Below are 13,664 nucleotides of genomic sequence, written 5' to 3'. Positions count from 1 at the left end.
AAGAATAGCATTCCACGGAGCGTTTTTTAACAGGATAACGCTCGCGCGCATACCGCTTTTGTAACCCATCATGCTCTAAACAGCGTCGACATATTGACTAGGCCTGCAAGATCACCAGATCTATCTCCAGTAGAGCACATATGGGACATCATCGGACGACATCTCCAGCGTTATCCACTATCAACATTAATCGTTCCTGTATTGACCGACCAAGTGCAACAGGCATGGAACTCCACCCCATAAACTTACATCCGGAACCTGTGCAACACAATGCACGCAGGTGTACATGCTTGCATACAACATTTTGGCGCTTAGACCGGTTATTAATGTACCAGCATGTCACATTTGCAATGGCTTATCTCGAGCTTACATATACGTGTTATCTTGCAATGTTAATCATTTAAATATGTTACCTGGACAAGTGTGTTTCCGAAATGTCGTTACTGCACATTAATTATTTTTTGTGTTGCGATTTTATTTTCCGTCAGTGTAGCTGTAGCGACACTGTAAGCTTCCAAAAATACGAGAACTCTCGATACAGTGACATCGATAAATGGTTTGTTATGAGACTCGAGCGCTCTGTGACGCCGGCCGACGTAAACAATTTAACTCGCTAAAATGGATTACAGAATCGTCACAGATCCAGATGGAATCTCGGCGAGACGTCTTTGACATGTGATAGTCGGGCGACGGCAGCCATTCATCACACACACACTGAACGCCTGAGGTTTTCCATCGGCTTCTGGCTGTGCTCTCCGTAAGGAAACGACCAGCTCACGCCTTACTGGCCTACTTAATGTGACAACAGTCCAGTCGTGGTCCTTTTACCACACGAGAGGGCAAAGGGTGAAAGTTGTAGGAGCAGGCTAGGGGAGTACTAGAAGGGACTTAGTTAACAGTGGTAGCAGCGCAGCTAGAGAATATGCAGTGTGCAGCTGGTCGCCCCAGGAAGTGTAACATTTCCCAACTCGTAAAACGCCAGTAGCTCAGGTTTTAATGGGGAAAATAAATGAAATGAAAACAAATCCGAAAGATGTTAACTTTGATTTTTGTAGTATTACCTGTTACTTCGGCGTTGGGAGATCTATTTAAAGGAATGAACGATGGTGGAGAATGTTTGCATTTGTTAACATTACGAGACGCTATTGTGGACTACACTCTCAAGACTTCCCAGATTCCAGATGTTTGACTGATATTAGAAATGTTTTCCAATGTAGATTAAAGATGTTTCTACGTAACAGTTCCTTCAGTACGATGGAGGAATTGTTGAATACTGATGTTAAGTCATTTTACGGAGGAAAAACCCCTCCTCCCAATGTGAAAGTATTTTGTTGACCTAGGCTAAATATAGATAAATAATCATCGTAATAAAATAACAGAAATCAGAGCTCTCACGGAAGAAATAGGTGTTCGTTTATCCCGCGCACTGTTCGAGAGTGGAACGATGGAGAAATATTGCGAAAGTCGTCCGATGAACCGTCTGCCAGCCACTTAAGTGTGAATTGCAGAGGTGTCATATAGATGTAGATATAGAAGAAATGACCAACGTGTTGTCATATAAATGTTTGTATATGTGTATGTCTGTGTTTGTTTTTTTATGTTTGTTCTTTTAACGTGTTCCATATCATAACTTCCATCGTGAATATCATCTGTGAAACTAACTTGTTCCAGCCATTGAAGCTCCGTCTCCTACTTGCTGGCAAACCTTAGGTGTCCTGAACATCACGTTGTGATAATTATCACTGCGACCGTGCATTTAAAGGACCTCCATCCTTCTACCAAATATACCTTTAGCTTTTACAGGGAAGCGATAATTTGAGACATTAGCCATTCTCTAATCTTTCTTGAAGCTGCCTATTAGGAGCTTACTTAGACCATTGGTTCCCAACCTTTTGTTCCTGGTGCCCCCTTTTGCAACCCCAGAATATCACATGACCCTCCTATGTTTATTTATTTACGTATGTATTTATAATTTGTTTCAAAAACCTTGTCAGTAATCTGCAACCCACACTTTAGTAAAAGGGAATTATCAAATGTAGAGTAGTTCCAAAATTATAGTGTTTCAAAGGACTTGGCAGCCGAAGTAGAAATGTCTTTGTGTCCTACTTAAATAGCTTATGATATTGTTTTCTCTTGGAAAGTGACAAACGAAATTCAGAACATCAGTGAGACGATTGAAACTGTTTGCCTTTAAACAGCTCCTGAATACTATGTTTCAAACTATTTGAAGTACATCTGAGGTCACTCTCCACGTCCAGGTGAGTGCAGTATTTTGTCGTCATGATGGCTAGTGACGAGAATCCGGTCCCACATAGGTATAGGTATCACGCCGCGCGGTCTAAGGCGCTGCAGTCATGGACTGTGCGACTGGTCCCGGCGGAGGTTCGAGTCCTCCCTCGGGCATGGGTGTGTGTGTGTTTGTCCTTAGGTTAAGTAGTGTGTAAGCTTAGGGACTGATGACCTTAGCAGTTAAGTCCCATAAGATCTCAGACACATTTTTTTTAAGAACTGCACGAGGACTTTATAGGCTTTCTTTGCCACTCGTGGATAAATAGGAAGGAAACTGGCCCACAGTTTTTCTAACTCCATTTGTTGAAACTGGTCTTTAGCACTCGAATCACATTCCAGTTCAAATGAATCCTCTGGTATTTCATCAGGAAGTGTATGCACATCAGTTGTGAAGGGTGATCCTGCTAATTTGTACTGCCAGTCTTCTAAACACAAATGGGGAAAATAAAGTTCGAACTCTCCTTGAAGCCGTTGCAGGTGTTCACTGATGATAAATGTCCACTCGTTGACATCGCACTTTTGCCAATTAAAAGTTCGTTAAATCGAGGGAATGACGACAAGTTAGTAGCGATTACCCCAGGCAATTCTTTCAGAGTTGTCTTTTCCAAGATGGCATCATTGGCAACCATTATTGGTGTGTTTCTACCTTGTAGTTTCAAATTTAAATTATTCAGTATTTGTAAGAACAGTGCAAGGTACGCTAGAGAAAATATAAAGATGCCATCAGTGAATGACCAATGAAGTTCACCTTTTCCTTTTACCAAAAGAAATAATTATTTCTTTGATTTTAATTCATACAGCCTGCTAAGCATATTGCCCTTCAAAAGCCACCAGACTTGCATGGGGTCATTACATAGGACTCGGAAAAAACGAGTTACACAGCACTTGAATTAATTTTAATAACTACATTAACAGTCACTTTTAGTGCAGTGCTCCGTTTCTGACATAAAATTTTTGAAGCTAGGGTCTGTCTCTGGATCATATAGTGAGAACCAGTAAGATTAGGATTTTTTCCTTCGGCAGTACTTAGTAAACAGAAGGTGAACCTAAGGGTGGCTGGTGCTCCGCCAGTACAAATTCCAATAACTCTGTCCCAAAACAAACCATTTCCACCAAAAATGCATTAACGGTAGAAAATGGATCCGAACGTTTTGATGCTTCCAAGTCTCTTCCATCATTTTTTTTTCTCGTCCACAAATCGACAGTGTCCAATTAAGTGATATTTTTGAGCTGTGTTAGTAGAATTGTCACACTGCAAGACAAAAATGGATACATTTTAACTAGATGCTCGTTCACATGTAGGCCCATTTCTTCGATCCTACGTTGTTCACTGTTGTTTGAAAGAGTTGTCTTGTATATTATTCGCGGACATTTTCAGTCTTTTAACTAGCTGTTCTTTCACATTCATTTCTTCGATCCTATGTTGCAGACTGTTATTTGAAAGAAGTATCTTGTTCATTTTCGCGTACTATCTTCTCCAAAAATAACTCTGGTTGCTTTAAGAATGGAAGGTTCGACTAACGTCTCACCAATAGCTTGAAGTTTTTTTTGCTTTTGCTATTAAGAGAGAAATTTCGTATGATGCTTCAACAACTTTCTCATTTTCCTGCTGAAAGGCTCCAGCAGAGTCCAGTTTCATGCTATTTACAGAAGTTGTTTTTCCAGCAAATTCTTTTGGTTTATTTTTTAATGCCGGGTGAGCTGTTTTTATATGGAGTTCAGACGCACTGGCCGTAATGTGTTGTTCCTGGGATATTATGACACACAACACACTGTGGCAATTGGACATTGCCTTTTTCAGTAAACATGTATTCATACTTACTATAGTCTTAATTATGAAATCTTCCTTCAGCAGAAATTTTTACTCAACGTACAAAATCAATAAAAATACTATCGACATTTTTACTCGACGTACAAAACCAATAAAAATACTGTCTACTTCTACAGAGCACAACACACATAATACTAAGTTAAGAACGCAGAGCGCAGATTGAAGAATGTATTGTGTCACCAATAAACCTGATGACGTGCGAAGCAAAGCTGAGACTGACAATTTTCCAAAAAAAATGCTCCCGGTAACCGTAATAAGAACATGAATTTTTGACTAGTCTGACTGCATGTTCCGGCTTTCTTCCTCTCGGCGACCACCCCCTATAAATCTCTAATGCCCCTCCCCCCTTTCCAGGAATCGCACCCCTCATGTTGGGAACCACTGACTTAAACAGTGGTTTGTGCGTCAAGATCAAATATTTTGACGATTCGGGCATACCTTCACATGGAGACGCGTTCGATCGTTCTCGACTGTTGTATGTAACTGAGTGAGAGGGAATCATCATTCGTCATCGGCTTTATAGCCTCAGTTCATAATATGCCTCTGAGCGGCGCTCCCGCTGCTTGACACTGGGTATAAGCACAACCAGAAGCAAGTGTCCTTAGCCTGCTTTACGCGAGCGATTCCCTGCTCAAAATCGACTACTCATTGTGAGTGCTCATAACGTTGTTGCGTGTAAATCAGCCACCAACCACATTGTGAGAGCGATATATTATAGGATGCCTGTGTTGACTACAGCCATTATGAAATACATTAAATGTATTCACAGTTGCGAATACGACCAATCGCCAGCTGTATAAGAGAAGAAGGACAACGAAAATTTGTGCCGGATCGGGACTCGAACCCGGATTTCCCACTTTACGCAAGCTGTCGTCATATCCGCCTTTTTAAAATTTTGTTCAGTATTGTTCGTTGCGTTTGGTCTGGGCTGACGTCACAAGACATCCGTTCAAGTTGATCGTTGATTCCTTTACTCAGTTACTTTTTATTACAGAGGGCGAGCGGCCCTCTGACGGAACATACTGAGCCACGGTGCCGGCGTCGTAGCTATCCGTGCACTACTCGTGGCCCGATCCAGACTTCCATTTATCATCGGTCTGTGTCACAAATTGCACTCGTGCACACGTTACGTAATACTAGTACAGGGGAACCTTTTAATTGAATGTCCCTGCGCGGTATCGGCGCATAAATGCAATATAGCAGTACCTGTGTTGTATTTCCGGTAGACCACAAGATGGCAATTAGACCTGTCGAAACCAGTCACTGAGGAAATAAAAATACTCCGTCACGCGAATATTGGCTGCCAGAATGCTTATTTATTGTGTCTTACTTGAACTGTTTTTATTAAACTCACCACAAACGTGTATGAGAAATTATATCATTACTTTCCTAACATTTAGAGAATACACTAACAGTCCGTTTAAAATTCAAACTCCACTTTTAGAACAGAGATACGTTTATTGCGGATGTTACATGTCAAATCTAGTTGTGACTCACATGGATGATGGGTTGGCAGTTATGTAGTGAAATTATATCACTTTATTCCCCCTTATATCCAGACTACTACCTGTCATCTTCTACATTGGAGAACACTTCTTGATGCTCGTGTCTAAACTTCTTGGTGTATCATGCGTATTCGCCGAATATATAGAGTATTACTTGGCAAAGCGAAATGAAGACCTGTCAGGGTGGCAACACCCTCGTGTTTGCGCGGGAGAAACAGAGAGAACGTACACTCCAGTATATTCACATGTGTAGTATTCACAAGGTATATTACCATACGCCAGTGCCCTGCATAGCACAGCGACTAAACATTGACAGGCAGTTTTGTTTGAAAGACGTCTCGCACTGTATAACTGTAACAGCAGTTATTCACAGTGTAATCTGTACGAATCAATGTTTGACCTGAATAAGCAAATGACCTCTTTGTATTGTTGTTGTTGTAATGGTCTTCAGTCCGAAGACTGGTTTGATGGAGCGCTCCCTGCTACTCTGTCCTGCGAAAGCTTCCTCATCTAACTACTGGAACTTACATCCCTCTGAACCTGCTTATTGTATCCATCTCTTGGTCTCCCTCTACGATTCTTACCCCCCCCCCCCCCACCACCACCGTCACCCACACACTTCCCTCTAATACTAAACTGGAGATCCCTTGAAGTCTCAGAATGTGTCATATCAATCGATTCCTTCTAGTCAGGTTGTGCCACAAATTTCTTTCCTCCCCAGTTCTATTCACTACCTTTTTATTAGTTACGTGATCTACCACCTACTATTCAGCATACTTTTGTAGCACCACATTTCAAAAGTGTCTATTCTTGTCTAACCTTTTATCGTCCATGTTTCACTTCCGTACATGGCTACACGCCATACAAATCATTTCAGAAAAGACTTCCTAACACTTTAATCTATATTCGATGCTAGCAAATTTCTCTTCTTGAGAAACGCTTTTCGTGCCATTTCATAATCTCTCTACTTTGGCCATCATCAGTTATTTTGTTATCCAAATAGCAAGAGTCCAAAACTCATCTTCTACCTTAACTGTCTTGTTTCCTAATCTTATTCCGTCAGCATCACCTGATTTAATTCGAGTACATTCCATTATCCTTGTTTTGCTTTTGTTTGTGTTCATCATATATCTACCTTTCAAGACACTGTCCATTCCGTTCAACTGCTTTTCAAAGTCATTTGCTGTCTCTCAGAATTACAGTGTCATCGGCAAACCTCAAAGTTTTTTTCCTCTTGCTGGACATCAAGCCCGGCTCCAAATTTTCCTTGGATTCCTTTATTGCTTCCTCTGAGTGCAGATTGCATTGGCTACAATCTTGTCTCACTCCCTTCTCGACCACTGTTCTCCCTCTCATGCCCCTCGATTGTTAAAACAGCCGTCTGTTTTCTGTACAAATTGTAAATAATCTTTCGTTCCCTGAATTTTACACTTGCTGCCTTCAGAATTTCAAGGAGTGTATTCCTATCGAAATTGTCCAAAGCTTTCACTGAGTATTGCCTCACGTGTTCCTACCGTTCTCTGGAATCCAAACTGATCTGCCCCTAGGTCTGCTGCTACCAGTTTTTCCATTCTTTTGTAAAGAATTCTTGTTAGTATTTTGCAACTATGATTTATTAAACTTATAGTCCAGTAATATTCACACCTATCAGCACATGCTTTCTTTGGAATTGGCGTTACTAGATTCTTCTTGAAGAGTGAGGGCATTTCACCTGTCTCAGACATCTTGCGCGCCAGATAAAATAATTCTGTTACGGCTGGCTCTTCCAAGGCTATCAGTAGTTGTGACGGGATCTCTTCTATTCCCGGAGCCTTGTTTCAACTTAGGTATTTCAGTGTTCTGTCAGATTCTTCTCGCAATGTCATATTTCCCATCTTATCTTCATCTACGTCCTCTTCGATTTCTAAAATATTTCCTGCAAGTACATCTCCCTTGTATAGACCCTCTATATACGCCTTGCACATTTCAGCTTTATCTTCTTTGCTCAGGACTGGTTTTCCATCAGAGTTCTTGATATTCATTTAGTGGCTTATTTTTTTCTCCAAAGGCCTTTTTAATTTTCCTGTAGGCGGTATCTATGTTTCCCCGAGCGATACATATATCTAAGTCCTTACATTCGTCCTCTAGCCATTCCGCTTATTCCTCTTGCACTTCCTGTCAATCCCATTTTTTAGACATTTATATTCCCTTTTGCCAGCATTATTTATTTAATTTTTATATTTTTTCCTGCGCTGTGCAAGGATGTCTACTAAGCTTTGTCTTTTTACCAATTTGATCCTCTGCTGCCTGCACTATTTCATCTGTCAAAACTACTGGGCTTTCTTGTCAGTCTTTGCCTAACGCTCCCTTTGAAATTCTCAACAACCTTTGGTTCTTTCAGCTTATCCATGGCCACTCTCCCTGATTTCTTAATTGTGATGCCTCATTTTTTCGTGAAAATCTAAGTCCTTTTGAAACTATGTAGTCTCGTTCGCACACGATTACATGTTTATTCTCGCACCTTTTTAAACCAAATCCCATAGACTTAGAACTGTTTGAAGAATTTCCTCGCTGGCCTTGTTGTGTGAGGTAAAAAACGTGTTGTTTTCGCGAAGGTGGTAATTCGTAGTATTGTTCATGAATGCTAAGATTATTAGCTGTTAATACGTTCATCCATATATTGTGTGGGATATTTATCGTGTACAGTCTACTGCTTCTTTCTTGGGGTAGATTCTTGTATCTGCGCGGACTCGTGCCCCTTTTTCCGAAATATTGCGTGCTATCTACTCCAAACGTTCCTTTCGTCCATTGGCGTCGCACGAAATAACACTCGCGGCTGTGGTTTGAATCCAGGCGTGCTTGGCGATGTGCGGTGCGCGAGACAAACTACGCTCCGCAAATTTAGTCGGAAATGTATATTGGCGGACCAGGATTAATTCTCTACCTTTTTACATTAACAATCATTCTCAATAAAGGTCACCAACCTCGCTTTGATCAGTGGAGAAGGTTGAACTTCTCACAGCTCGAAGGCCCATAATTAAAAGCCCTGTAGTTGTCTAACTCCTTTGAGGAAGGATTCCGTGATGCTACAGCTGGACTCGAGTATGTTCACACCGCCTGTGACCGGACAGCAGCAACTTCTGCCATAATCTCTACAACAACAAAAGAAAAAACAGTTCAAAGTCAATAGGGAAAATGTCACTGAAACACATTACTCTCAAATATCCGCGGTAACAAATATAGTTTATTGGTTTCTACTAAGCCTCAACAAGTCCGTCTCGTTAAGTAAATGCCACATTCCACTTAGCTACATGGCTCCCCAACCTAATTTGAGTTCTCTACCTATTGAATATCTGCACACCCACTAAACGGATACTTCACCTGGAAAACCGGAATGGCTGAACTTGAAATCCACCCCAATCCACAAATGGGTGCGCACTTTCGCATTCTAAACGGTTGACAACGAGGGACTACTTTCTCCCGACGTCTGAAATATTGAACGAAAACCCCAGGTCCGCCTCAGAAGAGACACCACTTATACAGCTAATGAAGGCCGTCGGCTGACTGCTGGGTTTGGTGAACTCCAAACTGCTCCACAGAATTATTAAACATTTAGGCGTTCCAGCCAGTCCGAATTAGAAGCAGAATGTTGGCAGTGACCATTTGCTGGTCCCATTTATAGCGCTTCTGCAAGATGATGTATGCTGCTTGGACTTTTTACAAGTTTCTATGTAATGGAAAACGTTGTTCGTCACGGGGAAATCACTCGACCCTGAGTCGGCCTCATATTCCCGGACCATTTACCTATTTGGGAACACAGAGTACTTTTTCTACTCCATATTATGTCAAAATCAACACTTGCTTCTTTCATACACTATTTGTTACGTATATGTTTACCAGTTTTGTAGTTCACCACAGTTAATGCAGATTACTTTCTGTATAGTTTACAAGCATTTTGAACAGTTTAGGGCTTATTGATGTTTATAAACAAAACACTAACAAAAATTGATGCACAGTTATTTTTACAATTTTTCCTCGAATTGTGGTGCTGTTTAATACTGTAACACGCATGTGAAGGAGACCAAACTTTAACAAGTTATGTGTGACATGATGGCTGACATACTAGGCCTTTCCAGTTCTGCTTATAATGTATATTAACCACAAAAATATATATAATATTTTAATTTTTAGAATAGTGCTAAATAAAAATATTATTTCTCTATAATTTATCTGCATGCGCAGGAAAGTTTAGCTCTGCTAGGTAGGTATAAAAAAAGTTTGTGAAATGCTTTATAATCTTAATGACGTGTGCATCCTAATTCTGAGAAACGCAACTTGCGGAAGATTGCGATCGAAGGGATGAGTCACATTAAATTGTGTCTCAGGACATTCCTGAAGGAAAGTCTTTTCTACATCTTCAACTTTCCTCTTGCCATTCATTTTAATACTTCTGAAGGGCGAATCTTCCAGGTTTCTGCACCCATAGTCAACCACAGGCAAGCAATAAGTCTTTGATATTAGAGCTACATTTTATGCCCAAATTTCTCAACACTTCCAATCCAGCTATCACTCCATCATTGAAACATATCACTGCACATAAAAGCATATCTACACCCACAAACACCTGTGGCACTTAGGCAACAAGCTTTCAGTAGGACGTAAACAAAAGACTTCACAGCAGCAAAGCTAAACAGGAAGAAATATGGTAACTCACAGATGCCGGAAACAAGCAGTGTTACCAATATACAAATGTCCCGAACTGAGTCGCTGGAAGGAAACATTTTCAGTTTTTTCCGAAATATTGATGGTTCTCTATAACTGAAATAAAGGGGGCGTGGGAGCGTACACGACCCTAACAATAAAATTTAGTAGGCCTATGTAGCGGTCATTTATCATTCTAAAGGCAATAATGTATGTTATGTAATCAGGAGAGACTACAACATTTAATGATTTTTTTTTAATTCTGTTTTTCCGTCATTCTAAAGTATCCTGTTGCCTTAAGAGGTTTAGAGAAAGATCTGTCCATGTTCTGTAGGCTGAAGAAAGGATCCTTCCTCCAGAAACGGGATCTTGTTTTAGGCAACAGCCTCAGGAAGGGCAGACAAACGCTGTTCGGGAACGATACGTCACGTAGGCAACTTACTCAGCATTGACACATTTTCTTCGTACGCTCCGTCGTCTTTTCCGTCAGTGCCACTACAGCTTTCTCCTTCTCATTGTGAGTAAATTTAATGGCGTCGACAGCAGGCCGTCGCGGTTGCACGCGAGTGCGTTTTCCGCGATCACTACGACTAAAGACGAGTTGTATAATCTGGAGCTTGGCTGCGCCGAGTCAGTTCCGAGGCGGGGTCTAAGGCTCGCTTTGTTGAGTAATAATATCGTCGTGCATCTGATAACAGCGCTGAACCTGCCAGTTCCGTAAACAAGACTGTCACGGGACGCAGGCGGTAAGTGGTTTGGCTTCCGGTCAGGGGTTGCTGGAGCGCATTATTCACTGGTGTGGAGCTTGGCCCGAATTTCAGCGCTACAGCCTCGCTCTGAGCTGTCTATTACTCATCATCAAGCACATTGAATGCGTTAGGCGCGCTTGGACGACGGCTGTTGCGTCAGGCCGGCCGAAGACACCCGACCAACTCGTATACTCCTTGACATCGTCGTAACTATCGTATGAATCACCACGGCACAGCTACTTTGCTCACGAAATGAGACCGCTCACAAATAGCACCGTAACTGCCCGCTCCTGCTCCTGGTGGCTTGCGTTCCTCTACGATACAGATTGCCGACGGGTAGGTGCGTCCACATCGGTGGGGTACCTGTGGAGAGGCCAGGCAGACACGTGGATCCTGAGAGGGGCGAGATCCTTCTTAGTAGTTGTAGGGGTAACTGTCTCTCCACTGAATTCCGTCCATTGCTGCTATCCGCCATTCGTCCACATCTATTGACACTTGGTTTAAATCTTCATGGAGTCCATCCCTCCAACGCTTCTTGGGTCTCCCTGGCGGTCTCTTTCCTGTAGGTGCGAAATCCAGGAGCTTCCGAGGCCATCTGTGATCCTCCATCCGGGCCACATGGCCGGCCCACTGCATTCGTTTGGCTTTGGCAGTTCCTGCTATGTTGGGCTGCTGGTATAGTTCCTCAAGCTCTTTGTCGTATCTGATCCTCCATTCCCCTGTATCTGCATCCAGAACCGCACCGAAGATCTTCCGAAGCACTTTTCTCTCAGAAACAAGGAGCTTATGGAAGTCCTGTTTCCGGATACTCCATGTCTCACAGCCATATAGAACAACAGGCTGGATCAGGGTTTTGTACAGTCGAATCTTGAACTGTCTGGAGAGAGATTTGGTCCGAAGCAGTTGTGCTAGGCTGTGGTAAGATCGGTTTCCTGCTTGTATTCTGGCATTGATCTCTGCTTCACATGACGAGTTCTCAGTGAAAAGTGCCCCTAGGTATTTGAATTCTTGCACTCTCTTGTAGGAATGGTCCCCAACCTGCAGTGATTGTAGATGATCAGCAGTCTGACAATGACCACGCGTCATAACGAGGTACTCTGTCTTGGCTTCGTTTATGTTTAGCCCAAATTTGCTGCCAGCCTCCATTAGTGCTTTGGTCATTTGCTCCAACTCCTCTTCCGACCTAGAGAGTAAACAGATGTCGTCTGCATAGGCTAAGTATGCCAGTCTCTTTCCTTCGATTTCAATCCCTTCGTTCTCTTGGAAGGTCTCGCGTACGATCTTCTCGAGGGCAAAGTTAAACAGGATAGTGGACAACCCATCTCCTTGCCTGAGTCCTGTCACAATTTCAAACTCCTCAGTTACGCGATTTCCCGTCTTCACCTTTGCATGTGTTTCGTTCAGACAGATCATTATCAGATTGATGAGTTTGTCTGCTATGCCAAACTCCCTTAAACAGTTGAGCATGCTCTTGCGATGTATGCAATCGTAGGCCTTCTTAAAATCAACGAATAAAATATGCAAATCTTTACCATATTCACCCAGTTTCTCAGTGAGCTGCCGGAGACTGAAGATGTGATCTACAACCGTTATATTGTATGGCTTAATGACGATGGCATCGTTTTGCGTAAAATATTTCTGAGGTAAAATAATCCCCCATTCGTATCGCTGGATGGGAGCTAATCAGGGGGATGCTGCTGTCAGGACAGACATTACTGCGTTCTACGGGTCGGAGCGCGGGATTTTAGATTCCGCGATCAGGTAGGTAGGCAAGAGAAATTTCAAAACGGCGATGGATAGGTTGAAGTAAGATAAAGTGGGAATTAATGAAGTGCAGTGGCAGAAAGAGAGGGACTTCTGGTCAGGTAAGTAGAGGTTTATCGGCATAAAATCAAATAGGAGTAATGAACTGAGTTGCTCTAATAATGGGCCGGCCGGGGTGGCAGAGCGGTTCCAGGCGCTACCGTCTGGAACCGCACGACCGCGCGAAGAATCGGAGTACGATTCATCGATTGATAAATAAGTTTCGTGAAACGGGAAGTGTTTTTGACAGAAAATATGGACGGCCTCATACGGTACTCACAGAGGAAAGTCTGGATGACATTGGGTATGTTCTGGAATGGTCTAGAAAATCGTTCGACGTCTTTGTCAGCAAATGGGAATTTCATATGGCGCTGTTCAAACGGTTACAAAGTTACTGAAGTTACAGCCCTTTAAGTAACTGCAGTGCAAGAACTTAAACCAGGTGAGCCTGCAAGAAGTCTGCGGTTTTGTGAATGGATTTTCAATAAGGTGCAGGACAAGGAAATTGACCCTCACCTAACTTTCTTTTTGGACAAACCATGGTCGATCCTACGTGGATACGTTATTCACTAAATGACCGTTATTGGAGTTCTGAAAAGCCTAATGTAATACGCGAGACACCCCTGCATGATCAAACAATAGGAATGTAGTGCGCTGTTAACGGAGAGAGAATAATAGACGCTATTTTGTCCCAGGAAACAATTAACAGTGAGACATGTGGAATACATTTCGTGGTCTCTTTTGGTAAATTAACTGAGAGAGAACATGCTTTCGCGACTTTTCAGCAGAACTCTGCGACGGCACATA

General features: G+C 42.3%; 1 protein-coding gene across 1 annotated transcript in view; it reads left to right on the top strand.

Annotated features, from left to right (window-relative positions):
• Positions 1-13,664, top strand: part of LOC126162722 (sialin) — a 291,443-nt gene that overhangs the window by 54,850 nt on the left and 222,929 nt on the right. The window lies entirely within an intron of this gene.

Source organism: Schistocerca cancellata, chromosome 2, assembly GCF_023864275.1.
Source record: "Schistocerca cancellata isolate TAMUIC-IGC-003103 chromosome 2, iqSchCanc2.1, whole genome shotgun sequence".
Taxonomy (NCBI): Eukaryota; Metazoa; Arthropoda; class Insecta; order Orthoptera; family Acrididae; genus Schistocerca; species Schistocerca cancellata.
Note: the sequence above shows the minus strand (reverse complement) of the source record. Positions and strands in the feature narration are given on the sequence as shown.